The sequence below is a fragment of the Lolium perenne genome, chromosome 7, assembly GCF_019359855.2.
Source record: "Lolium perenne isolate Kyuss_39 chromosome 7, Kyuss_2.0, whole genome shotgun sequence".
In the NCBI taxonomy this organism is placed as follows: domain Eukaryota; kingdom Viridiplantae; phylum Streptophyta; class Magnoliopsida; order Poales; family Poaceae; genus Lolium; species Lolium perenne.
Genome location: NC_067250.2, coordinates 116149800 through 116162656, shown reverse-complemented (window position 1 = coordinate 116162656; position 12857 = coordinate 116149800). Strand labels below are relative to the sequence as shown.

The window sequence follows — 12857 nt, the reverse complement described above, 5'->3', positions numbered from 1 at the left end:
ATATTCCAAATCCCCCAACAAATCGCAGCAAGTAACATCATATGGAATTTCTTTCCCTTTGGATAAAACTTGTAAAACCAAGCTATACTAGCTAATCAATAAGAATAAGAAAGAAGAATCTTATGGAAATAGCATGGAATAAGGTTTATCCTATTCGGGGGATTCCCTAAATATCCCATTCCAAAAATAGAAACAATCGGGACTTTTCGGAGATTGGATGCAGTTACTAATTCATGATCTGGCATGTACAGAATGAAAACTTCATTCTCGATTCTAGAGAATTTTTATGAAAGCGTTTCATTTGCTTCTCTTCAATGGAAGTTTCATTTTCCCAGAATGTATCCTAATTTTTGGCCTAATTCTTCTTCTGATGATCGATTCAACCTCTGATCAAAAAGATAGACCTTGGTTCTATTTTATCTCTTCAACAAGTTTAGTAATAAGCATAACGGTCCTATTATTCCGATGGAGAGAAGAACCTATAATTAGCTGTAGCTAACGCGTTAGATATCATATGAAACGGCCTTCGTAATTGCTAGGAAGTGAAATAGAATGAAATAGAGCCACTTTTGGCTTCCCTATGAAATGAGGCATGGAACGGAGCCACTACGAAGAAATTCTGGGAGTTACGAAAGAAGCTTCGGACTCATATTGTTCATGGTTTGAGAACGGGAGTTGAACTCTAAGAGGTCGAATCCCCCCTTGTTCCTCAGTAGCTCAGTGGTAGAGCGGTCGGCTGTTAACCGACTGGTCGTAGGTTCGAATCCTACTTGGGGAGATTTGATTCATTCTTTAATGTAAGAATAAATAATTGAATTAAAGGGCTTGCTTTTTTTTACCCGTTCGCTATCCTTATTTCTATTTCTATTGCATTCTATATCATCGTATCACATTATGTTCTACGATTCCACTTCGACAAAAGGAAAGAGCATACCTAAGTTCAATAGCTTTACGTCCGCTATCCCGATTACCCTTGACAATCTAACGTAACCCTTTTGTTGAAGGCCGTTCGAGTTTTTCCTGAGAGTCATCGGTTACATACTTCAGCGCCGTAGCGCCTGGTATGAGTCTCGTGGAGAAGCAATCGCTAGTCCATGGTGTTGGAGTTATGCCCAAGAGGCAATAATAAAAGTGGTTATTATATATCTTTATGTTTATGATAAATGTTTATATACCATGCTATAATTGTATTTACTGAAACATTGATACATGTGTGATATGTAAACAACAAAGAGTCCCTAGTATGCCTCTTAACTAGCTTGTTGATTAATGGATGATTAGTTTCATAATCATGAACATTGTATGTTATTAATAACAAGGTTATATCATTGTATGAATGATGTAATGGACACACCCAATTAAGCGTAGCATAAGATCTCGTCATTAAGTTATTTGCTATAAGCTTTTGATACATAGTTACCTAGTCCTTATGACCATGAGATCATGTAAATCACTTATACCGGAAAGGTACTTTGATTACATCAAACGCCACTGCGTAAATGGGTGGTTATAAAGGTGGGATTAAGTATCCGGAAAGTATGAGTTGAGGCATATGGATCAACAGTGGGATTTGTCCATCCCGATGACGGATAGATATACTCTGGGCCCTCTCGGTGGAATGTCGTCTAATGTCTTGCAAGTATATGAATAAGTTCATAAGAGACCACATACCACGGTACGAGTAAAGAGTACTTGTCAGGAGACGAGGTTGAACAAGGTATAGAGTGATACCGAAGATCAAACCTCGGACAAGTAAAATATCGCGTGACAAAGGGAATTGGTATCGTATGTGAATGGTTCATTCGATCACTAAAGTCATCGTTGAATATGTGGGAGCCATTATGGATCTCCAGATCCCGCTATTGGTTATTGGTCGGAGTGAGTACTCAACCATGTCCACATAGTTCGCGAACCGTAGGGTGACACACTTAAAGTTGGATGTTGAAATGGTAGAACTTGAATATGGAATGGAGTTCAAATATTTGTTTGGAGTCCCGGATAAGATCCCGGACATCACGAGGAGTTCCGGAATGGTCCGGAGAATAAGATTCATATATAGGATGTCATTTTATGTGAATTAAATTGACGCGGAAGGTTCTATGGAAGGTTCTAGAAGGTTCTAGAAAAGTCCGGAAGAAACCACCAAGGAAGGTGGAGTCCACATGGGACTCCACCTCCATGGCCGGCCAACCCTAGTGGGGGAGGAGTCCCAAGTGGACTCCCCCTTAGGGGGCCGGCCACCCCCCCATATGGGAGGTGGAACTCCCACCTCTAGTGGGAGTCCTAGCTTGGCTAGGTTTCCCCACCATATGGAAGGTTTTTGGTTCGGGTCTTATTCGAAGACTTGGAGACCAACTCTTGGGGCTTCCACCTATATAATGAGGGGCCAAGGGGAGGGGGCCGACCACCCCAAGACCACAAGCTGGCCGCCCCCCTTAGAGTGGCCGGCCACCCCCTCCCAAACCCTAGCCGCCCCGCTCCTCCAATTCCCGCACGCTTAGCGAAGCTCCGCCGGATTTCTCCACCACCACCAACACCACGCCGTCGTGCTGTCGGATTCAAGAGGAGCTACTACTTTCGCTGCCCGCTGGAACGGGGAGGTGGACGTCGTCTTCATCAACAACCGAACGTGTGACCGAGTACGGAGGTGCTGCCCATTCGTGGCGCCGGAACCGATCGTGATCAAGATCTTCTACGCGCTTTTGCAAGTGGCAAGTGAACATCTACCGCAGCAACAAGAGCATCATCTTGTAGGCTTTGGAATCTCTTCAAGGGTGAGACTCGATAATCCCCTCGTTGCTACCGTCTTCTAGATTGCATCTTGGCTTAGATTTCGTGTTCGCGGTAGGAAATTTTTTGTTTTCTATGCAACGTTATCCTACAGTGGTATCAGAGCCGTGTCTATGCATAGATGGTTGCACGAGTAGAACACAATGGTTTGTGGGCGTTGATGCTCTTGTTATCTTTAGTTTGAGTACTTTGCATCTTTGTGGCATAGTGGGATGAAGCGGCTCGGACTAACTTTACATGACCGCGTTCATGAGACTTGTTCCTCGTTCGACATGCAACTTGTATTGCATAAGAGGCTTTGCGGGTGTCTGTCTCTCCTACTATAGTGAAGATTCAATTTACTCTTCTATTGACAACATTAGTATCAACGTTGTGGTTCATGTTCGTAGGTAGATTAGATCTCTCTCGAAAACCCTAAACCACGTAAAATATGCAAACCAAATTAGAGACGTCTAACTTGTTTTTGCAGGGTTTGGTGATGTGATATGGCCATAATATGATGATGAATATGTATGAGATGATCATTATTGTATTGTGGCAACCGGCAGGAGCCTTATGGTTGTCTTTAAATTTCATGTTGAGTAGTATTTCAAAGTAGTTGTAATAGTTGCTACATGGAGAACAATCATGAAGACAGCGCCATTGACCTTGACGCTACGCCGACGATGATGGAGATCATGCCCGAAGATGATGGAGATCATGTCCGTGCTTTGGAGATGAAGATCAAAGGCGCAAAGACAAAAGGGCCATATCATATCACATATGAACTGCATGTGATGTTAATCCTTTTATGCATCTTATTTTGCTTAGATCGCGACGGTAGCATTATAAGATGATCCCTCACTAGAATCTCAAGATAATAAAGTGTTCATCCTTAGTAGCACCGTTACCAAGTCTTGTCGTTTCGAAGCATCTCGTGATGATCGGGTGTGATAGATTCAATAAGTACATACAACGGCTGCAAGACAGTTTTGCACATGCGGATACTAAGGTGGCCTCGACGAGCCTAGCATGTACAAACATGGTCTCGGAACACGTGATACCGAAAGGTAGAGCATGAATCATATGGTTGATATGATGAACACTTTGAGTGTTCGCCATTGAAATCACACCTTTTCTCGTGATGATCGGGTTTAGGTGCGGTGGATTTGGTTCGTGTGATCACTAAGACAATGCGAGGGATATTGTTTTGAGTGGGAGTTCACTTAGTTTTTTAATTATGTTGAATTAAAATTTGAACTCAATTTGTCATAAACTTAGTCTAAACTATTGCAAATATATGTTGTAGAGATGGCGTCCTCAATCAATTTTAATCAGTTCCTAGAGAAAGAGAAACTTAAGAGCAATGGTAGCAACTTCACCGACTGGTTCCGTCATGTGAGGATCTTCCTCTCTGGCGGAAATCTGCAATATGTGCTTGATGCACCGCTAGGTGACCCTCCTGCAGAAACAGAAACCGATGAAGTAAAGAATGTTTACGCAACTCGGAAAACTCGGTACTCTCAAGTACAGTGTGCCATCCTATGCAGTCTGGAAGCCGATCTTCAAAAACGTTTTGAGCACCACGATCCACATGAGTTGATAAAAGAGTTGAAAACTATTTTTGAAACTCATGCGGCCGTGGAATGCTATGAAGCATCGAAACAATTTTTCAGCTGCATGATGGAAGAAGGTAGCTCCGTTAGTGAGCACATGCTCGCCATGACCGGGCATGCGAAGAAACTCAGTGACTTGGAAATAGTTATTCCTAACAGACTGGGGATTAATCGTATTCTTCAATCACTGCCACCTAGTTACAAGAACTTTGTGATGAACTACAATATGCAGAACATGAACAAAGAGTTACCTGAACTCTTCGCCATGCTTAAAGCTGCTGAGATTGAGATCAAGAAAGAGCACCAAGTGTTGATGGTCAACAAGACCACCAGTTTCAAGAAACAGGGCAAGTCTAAGGGAAAATTCAAGAAGGGTGGCAAGAAAGCTGCCACGCCTCCTATGAAACCTAAGAACGGCCCTAAGCCTGATGCTGAGTGCTATTACTGCAAGGAGAAGGGACACTGGAAGCGTAATTGCTCCAAGTATCTGGCTGATCTGAAGAGCGGCCTTGTCAAGAAGAAGAAAGAAGGTATATCTGATATACATGTTATAGATGTTCATTTCACTGGTTCTCGTTCTAGTACCTGGGTATTTGATACTGGTTCGGTTGCTCATATTTGTAACTCGAAACAGGAACTAAAGAATAAACGACAACTGCTGAAAGATGAAGTGACGATGCGCGTTGGAAACGGATCCAAGGTCAATGTGATCGCAGTCGGCACACTTCCTCTACATCTACCTTCGGGATTAGTTTTAAGCCTAAATAATTGCTATTATGTACCTGCGTTGAGCATGAACATTATATCTGGATCTTGTTTAATGCAAGACGGTTATTCATTCAAGTCTGAGAATAATGGTTGTTCTATTTTTATGAATAATATCTTTTATGGTCGAGCACCACAAAAGAATGGCTTATTTCTGTTAGATCTCGATAGTAGTGATACGCATATACATAACATTGATGCTAAGCGAATTAAATTGAATGATAATTCTACTTATATGTGGCACTGTCGTCTTGGTCATATTGGAGTGAAACGCATGAAGAAACTCCATACTGATGGATTACTTGAATCACTTGACTTTGAGTCACTTGATAGATGCGAAGCATGTCTAATGGGAAAAATGACTAAGACTCCATTTTCTGGTATGATCGAGCGAGCTACTGACTTATTGGAAATCATACATACCGATGTGTGCGGACCAATGAGCGTAGCATCGCGCGGTGGTTATCGTTATGTTCTAACCTTCACAGATGATCTGAGTAGATATGGGTATATCTATTTCATGAAACATAAATCCGAAACTTTCGAGAAGTTTAAGGAATTCCAAAGTGAAGTAGAAAATCAACATAACAAGAAGATCAAATTTCTACGATCTGATCGCGGAGGTGAATATCTGAGTTATGAGTTTGGCATGCATTTAAAGAAATGCGGAATACTTTCACAATTGACTCCGCCGGGAACACCTCAACGAAACGGTGTGTCCGAACGTCGTAATCGAACTCTCTTAGATATGGTTCGTTCTATGATGTCTCTTACTGATTTACCGTTATCATTTTGGAGTTATGCATTAGAGACAGCCGCATTCACTTTAAATAGAGCACCATCAAAATCCGTTGAAACGACACCGTATGAATTATGGTTTAATAAGAAACCTAAGCTGTCGTTCCTTAAAGTTTGGGGTTGCGAAGCCTATGTAAAGAAGTTACAACCGGACAAGCTAGAACCCAAAGCGGAGAAATGCGTCTTCATAGGATACCCTAAGGAAACTATAGGGTACACTTTCTATCACAGATCCGAAGGCAAAATCTTTGTTGCTAAGAACGGAACCTTTCTTGAGAAAGAATTTCTCACTAAAGAAGTGACTGGAAGAAAAGTATAACTCGATGAGATTGATGAATCTATACTCGTTGATCAGAGTAGCGCGATGCAAGTTGTACCTGTACCGCCTACACCGGCAACAGAGGAAGCTAATGATAATGATCATGAAACTTCGAACGAGGAAACTACTGAACCTCGCAGATCGACAAGGGAACGTGCCACTCCTGATTGGTATGATCCTTGTCTAAATGTCATGATTGTAGATAACAATGATGAGGACCCTGCGACGTATGAAGAAGCGATGATGAGCCCAGATTCCAACAAATGGCAAGAAGCCATGAAATCCGAAATGGGATCCATGTATGATAACAAAGTATGGACTTTGGTAGACTTACCTGATAGCCGCAAGGCTGTCGAGAATAAATGGATCTTCAAGAGAAAAACAGATGCTGATGGTAATATTACTGTCTATAAAGCTCGACTTATCGCAAAGGGTTTCCGACAAATTCAAGGAGTTGACTACGATGAGACTTTCTCACCTGTAGCGAAGCTAAAATCTGTGATGATTTTGTTAGCAATAGCTGCATTTTTCGATTATGAGATTTGGCAGATGGATGTCAAAACAGCGTTCCTTAATGGAGACATTGAGGAAGAGTTGTATATGGTACAACCCAAAGGTTTTGTCGATCCTAAAAATGCTGACAAAGTATGCAAACTTCAGCGTTCAATCTATGGACTGAAGCAAGCATCAAGAAGTTGGAACCGACGTTTTGATAAGGTGATCAAAGACTTCGGGTTTATACGATGTCATGGAGAGGCCCTGTATTTACAAGAAAGTGAGTGGGAGCTCTGTAGCATTCCTGATATTATATGTAGATGACATATTATTGATCGGGAATGATATAGAACTATTAAGCAGTGTTAAAGGTTATTTGAATAATAGTTTTTCAATGAAAGACCTTGGTGAAGCATCGTATATATTAGGCATCAAGATTTATAGAGATAGATCAAGACGCCTAATAGGGCTATCACAGAGTACATACCTGTACAAGATTCTAAAGAAGTTTAGAATGGACGAAAGTAAGAAAGGATTTTTACCTATGTTACCAGGCAAGGTATTGAGTAAGACTCAAGGACCGGCTACGGCAGAAGAAAGAGAAAGGATGAGTCAGATCCCCTATGCCTCGGCAGTAGGCTCTATCATGTATGCCATGCTATGTACTAGACCGGATATAGCACATGCTGTTAGTTTGACTAGCAGATATCAAAGTGATCCAGGAATGGAACACTGGACAGCGGTCAAGAATATCCTGAAGTACTTGAAAAGAACTAAGGATATGTTTCTTTGTTATGGAGGTGACCAAGAGCTCGTTGTAACAAGTTACACCGATGCAAGTTGGAACACCGATCCCGATGACTCTAAGTCACGATGCAGGTACGTGTTTATATTGAATGGTGCTGCAGTAAGCTGGTAAAGCTCGAAGCAGTGCACGGTGACGAAGTCTTCAACAGAATCAGAGTACATAGCGGCTTCAGAGGCTTCATCAGAAGCGGTATGGATGAAGAGGTTCATTGTAGAGCTCGGTGTGGTTCCTAGTGCATTGGACCCATTAATCATTTACTGTGATAACATGGGTGCCATCGCCAATGCACAAGAGCCAAGGTCACACAAAAGGCTGAAGCATATCAAGCTACGTTACCACTCGATTCGCGAGTACATCGAAGATGGAGAAGTAAAGATTTGCAAAGTACACACTGATCTGAATGTAGCAGATCCGTTGACTAAAGCTCTCCCTAGGGCAAAGCATGACCAACACCAGAATGCCATGGGTGTTAGGTACCTTACAATGTAATCTAGATTATTGACTCTAGTGTAAGTGGGAGACTGTTGGAGATATGCCCAAGAGGCAATAATAAAAGTGGTTATTATATATCTTTATGTTTATGATAAATGTTTATATACCATGCTATAATTGTATTTACTGAAACATTGATACATGTGTGATATGTAAACAACAAAGAGTCCCTAGTATGCCTCTTAACTAGCTTGTTGATTAATGGATGATTAGTTTCATAATCATGAACATTGGATGTTATTAATAACAAGGTTATATCATTGTATGAATGATGTAATGGACACACCCAATTAAGCGTAGCATAAGATCTCGTCATTAAGTTATTTGCTATAAGCTTTTGATACATAGTTACCTAGTCCTTATGACCATGAGATCATGTAAATCACTTATACCGGAAAGGTACTTTGATTACATCAAACGCCACTGCGTAAATGGGTGGTTATAAAGGTGGGATTAAGTATCCGGAAAGTATGAGTTGAGGCATATGGATCAACAAAGGATTTGTCCATCCCGATGACGGATAGATATACTCTGGGCCCTCTCGGTGGAATGTCGTCTAATGTCTTGCAAGCATATGAATAAGTTCATAAGAGACCACATACCATGGTACGAGTAAAGAGTACTTGTCAGGAGACGAGGTTGAACAAGGTATAGAGTGATACCGAAGATCAAACCTCGGACAAGTAAAATATCGCGTGACAAAGGGAATTGGTATCGTATGTGAATGGTTCATTCGATCACTAAAGTCATCGTTGAATATGTGGGAGCCATTATGGATCTCCAGATCCCGCTATTGGTTATTGGTCGGAGTGAGTACTCAACCATGTCCACATAGTTCGCGAACCGTAGGGTGACACACTTAAAGTTGGATGTTGAAATGGTAGAACTTGAATATGGAATGGAGTTCGAATATTTGTTCGGAGTCCCGGATAAGATCCCGGACATCACGAGGAGTTCCGGAATGGTCCGGAGAATAAGATTCATATATAGGATGTCATTTTATGTGAATTAAATTGACGCGGAAGGTTCTATGGAAGGTTCTAGAAGGTTCTAGAAAAGTCCGAAAGAAACCACCAAGGAAGGTGGAGTCCACATGGGACTCCACCTCCATGGCCGGCCAACCCTAGTGGGGGAGGAGTCCCAAGTGGACTCCCCCTTAGGGGGCCGGCCACCCCCCATATGGGAGGTGGAACTCCCACCTCTAGTGGGAGTCCTAGCTTGGCTAGGTTTCCCCACCATATGGAAGGTTTTTGGTTCGGGTCTTATTCGAAGACTTGGAGACCAACTCTTGGGGCTTCCACCTATATAATGAGGGGCCAAGGGGAGGGGGCCGGCCACCCCAAGACCACAAGCTGGCCGCCCCCCTTAGAGTGGCCGGCCACCCCCTCCCAAACCCTAGCCGCCCCGCTCCTCCAATTCCCGCACGCTTAGCGAAGCTCCGCCGGATTTCTCCACCACCACCAACACCACGCCGTCGTGCTGTCGGATTCAAGAGGAGCTACTACTTCCGCTGCCCGCTGGAACGGGGAGGTGGACGTCGTCTTCATCAACAACCGAACGTGTGACCGAGTACGGAGGTGCTGCCCGTTCGTGGCGCCGGAACCGATCGTGATCAAGATCTTCTACGCGCTTTTGCAAGCGGCAAGTGAACATCTACCGCAGCAACAAGAGCCTCATCTTGTAGGCTTTGGAATCTCTTCAAGGGTGAGACTCGATAATCCCCTCGTTGCTACCGTCTTCTAGATTGCATCTTGGCTTGGATTTCGTGTTCGCGGTAGGAAAATTTTTGTTTTCTATGCAACGTTATCCTACACATGGGGCTGATACTTCAGCGCTGCAGCGCTTGGTACTCGGACCTCGGCTCGAGGTATTTTCTCTACCCCTTCTTACCCTGACAAAGCAGGGTCACCTTGTGTCCTTAAACCTATAACCATCTTTCGGCTAACCTAGCCTCCTCCGTCCCTCCGTACAAACAAGGGGTAGTACACGAATATTGACCTGTTGTCCATCGACTACGCCTTTCGGCCTGATCTTAGGCCCTGACTCACCCTCCGTGGACGAACCTTGCGGAGGAAACCTTGGGTTTTCGGGGCATTGGATTCTTACCAATGTTTTCGTTACTCAAGCCGACATTCTCGCTTCCGATTCGTCGACCCCCGCTTTCGCGGTTGCTTCCCTCTAAGGCGGAACGCTCCCCTACCGATGCATTTTGACATCCCACAGCTTCGACAGATCGCTTAGCCCCGTTCATCTTCAGCGCAAGGGCGCTCGATCAGTGAGCTATTATACACTCTTTAAAGGGTGGCTGCTTCTAGGCAAACCTCATGGCTATCTTTGCACCCCCACCTCCTTTATCACTGAGCGGTCATTTAGGGGCCTTAGCTGGTGATCCGGGCTGTTTCCCTCTCGATGATGAAGCTTATCTCCCATCGTCTCAGATTTTTTATTATTAAAAATAATCATTACATATATTTATATGGTATAGAAAATCCGTGTTGTACAGATTTTAGTTTTTCCTTTGAGAGAGACGGAAAAGAGAAGTTGCTATGGAGTGAGAATAGTGAGCTATCACGTATATATCTTGTTTCAGAGATCCACCTCCTTTATCACTGAGCGGTCATTTAGGGGCCTTAGCTGGTGATCCGGGCTGTTTCCCTCTCGACGATGAAGCTTATCCCCCATCGTCTCAGATTTTTTATTATTAAAAATTATCATTACATATATTTATATGGTATAGAAAATCCGTGTTGCACAGATTTTAGTTTTTCCTTTGAGAGAGACGGAAAAGAGAAGTTGCTATGGAGTGAGAATAGTGGAATTTTTGGCAAAAAGGACCACCTGCCCCAATGAAATGGCAAAAAGGACCACTTGTGAGTGAAAATGGCAAAAGTGCCATGGCGGCACGCTCGCCAGCCGACACGTGGCAGGTTCCGCTGCCGGCTGTGGCGGCAGGCCCTGCCGCCGTGGGCTGTGGCGGCACGTCCGCTTGCTCGTCGTCGCCGTCAGCCCGCCGTTATGCCGTCGGCCGAGGTGGGCCCTGCCGCCACGGGCAAGGGAGGCACGCTGACGTGGCCACTTGCCTCCGCCGGCTGTGGCGGCAAGTGCTGCCGGCCCGACAAAGGCAGCAGGCCTGCTGCACTGATTCCGAGGAGCACCGATTCCTTTGCTTTTTTCTGCTAGCTTTGCTTTTGTGCTGATTCCGAGGAGCACTGTTTTTGGCTGTGGCGCGTGAATGGAGGGCAGCTGATGATTTCGATGATGTATGGGTGTAACTCGCCCGATTCGCATGCATTTGGTGCAGACATGACTCGACTGATACAGGAAATAGACCACCGAAAGTGCTTCAGCAGTGTGACTTCGCATGCTTTAAAAGCAGCTGCTGCTCACTCCTCACAGAGCAAGTTCCCACTCACGCGCAGCTGCTGCTTCTCTTGCTTCTCTCGCTTCTCTCGTACGAACAGACAGAAAATTAGCATAGCTAGTGATTAAGTGTGTGATTAAGTGCATGAAGGGGCAGTAGAAGGACTAATACATCAAGGTGAGTTATGTGGGATATTTGATTATATTCGTACATGCACAAATTTTGTTACCATTTGTTGTTTACTGCAGTGTATCTTACTTTAGTAATTAGACATGTAACATTGAATTTGCGTAGTCTAGTAAAATATTATGGTACGTATGAGTGAAATTTTAACATATGAACAAATGGATGAATTTAGGTGGATTGGAGCATATATCTCCTAGTGTAGTATTATTGTATGTATGAGTGAAATTATAACATATGAGGAAAAGAACTAATTTATTGAATAAGTGAGTACGCACGTTAGCTGGATGATATTAGTTGGAAATATCGTGAGGCGTAATTTATTGTTTGACGAATTCTTATAGGTAAATTAATCCTTTTTAACAATAAATGAGTAGCAATTTTGAAAAAGTCATAATGTCATGTTAAAATATCTGATCTAACGAAATTATTAAAACATGAATATAATTTAAGGTAGGATGTTACTAATATTATTTTTAAAATCTGGTTGTGCGGTAGGTACGATGGAAAATTTGGTAGTGTTCTATGGGGATGTCGTACGTGATGAATTTGGAGGGGTGGATTTCTCGAAGTGTGACTCGATGGAAGTTACAGTGATAGATATAGTTAACACATCATTTGCGGATGTAAGAAAATGCATCCGAGTCCCATTTGGTCAGGGGATGCGTGGCATGAGGATGACAGTTGAGGCTCTTATCTGCGTAGAAGGGAATGATAGGACAGGACCTCCCCGTTGGGGTTTGCGGGAGGTAAAAAATGATACAAATTGGCGTACGTACATGAGGTTTGCAAGCACACCTGGTGCTGCTATGTACGGACGACCGATGGTGTATGTGAAATTTATTTCAGCTAGTGATGATGTCGGAAGCAGTAGGAGCGCTGCAGAGGAGCAGTTGTCCATCACCGCAGGCCCTAGTACCGGCCCGTCGGATCAGCTTGCCATCACCGCTGCTCCTAGCATGGGCCCATCGGAGCAGATGCCTAGCCACCATATTGCTGGCCCAGGATATTGGTCCGCGGTCGTCGACATCAACGAACACGTGGAGGGATTGCCCGAGGCGTTAGATGATGACACTCGTTCATCTTCGTCCGAATCCTCATCGGACGAAGAAGGCGCCGGGCCTTCCCAGAGGGCGGTTCCAGGTCCAATGGATCCTTACTTCTTACAGAACATGACCATAAGCAATGAATTTCGCTCTGTTCCAGGCCTAGGAGAGGACAGTCTGCTAGTTGGGCAAAGTTTTCCTGACA

General features: G+C 43.7%; 1 non-coding gene across 1 annotated transcript; it reads left to right on the top strand.

Moving 5' to 3' along the window:
* The first annotated feature begins 706 nt into the window (after positions 1-706).
* On the top strand, positions 707-778 carry TRNAN-GUU (transfer RNA asparagine (anticodon GUU)). Its single transcript has one exon. It is a non-coding gene; the product is annotated as a tRNA-Asn (tRNA).
* The last annotated feature ends 12079 nt before the right edge of the window (positions 779-12857 follow it).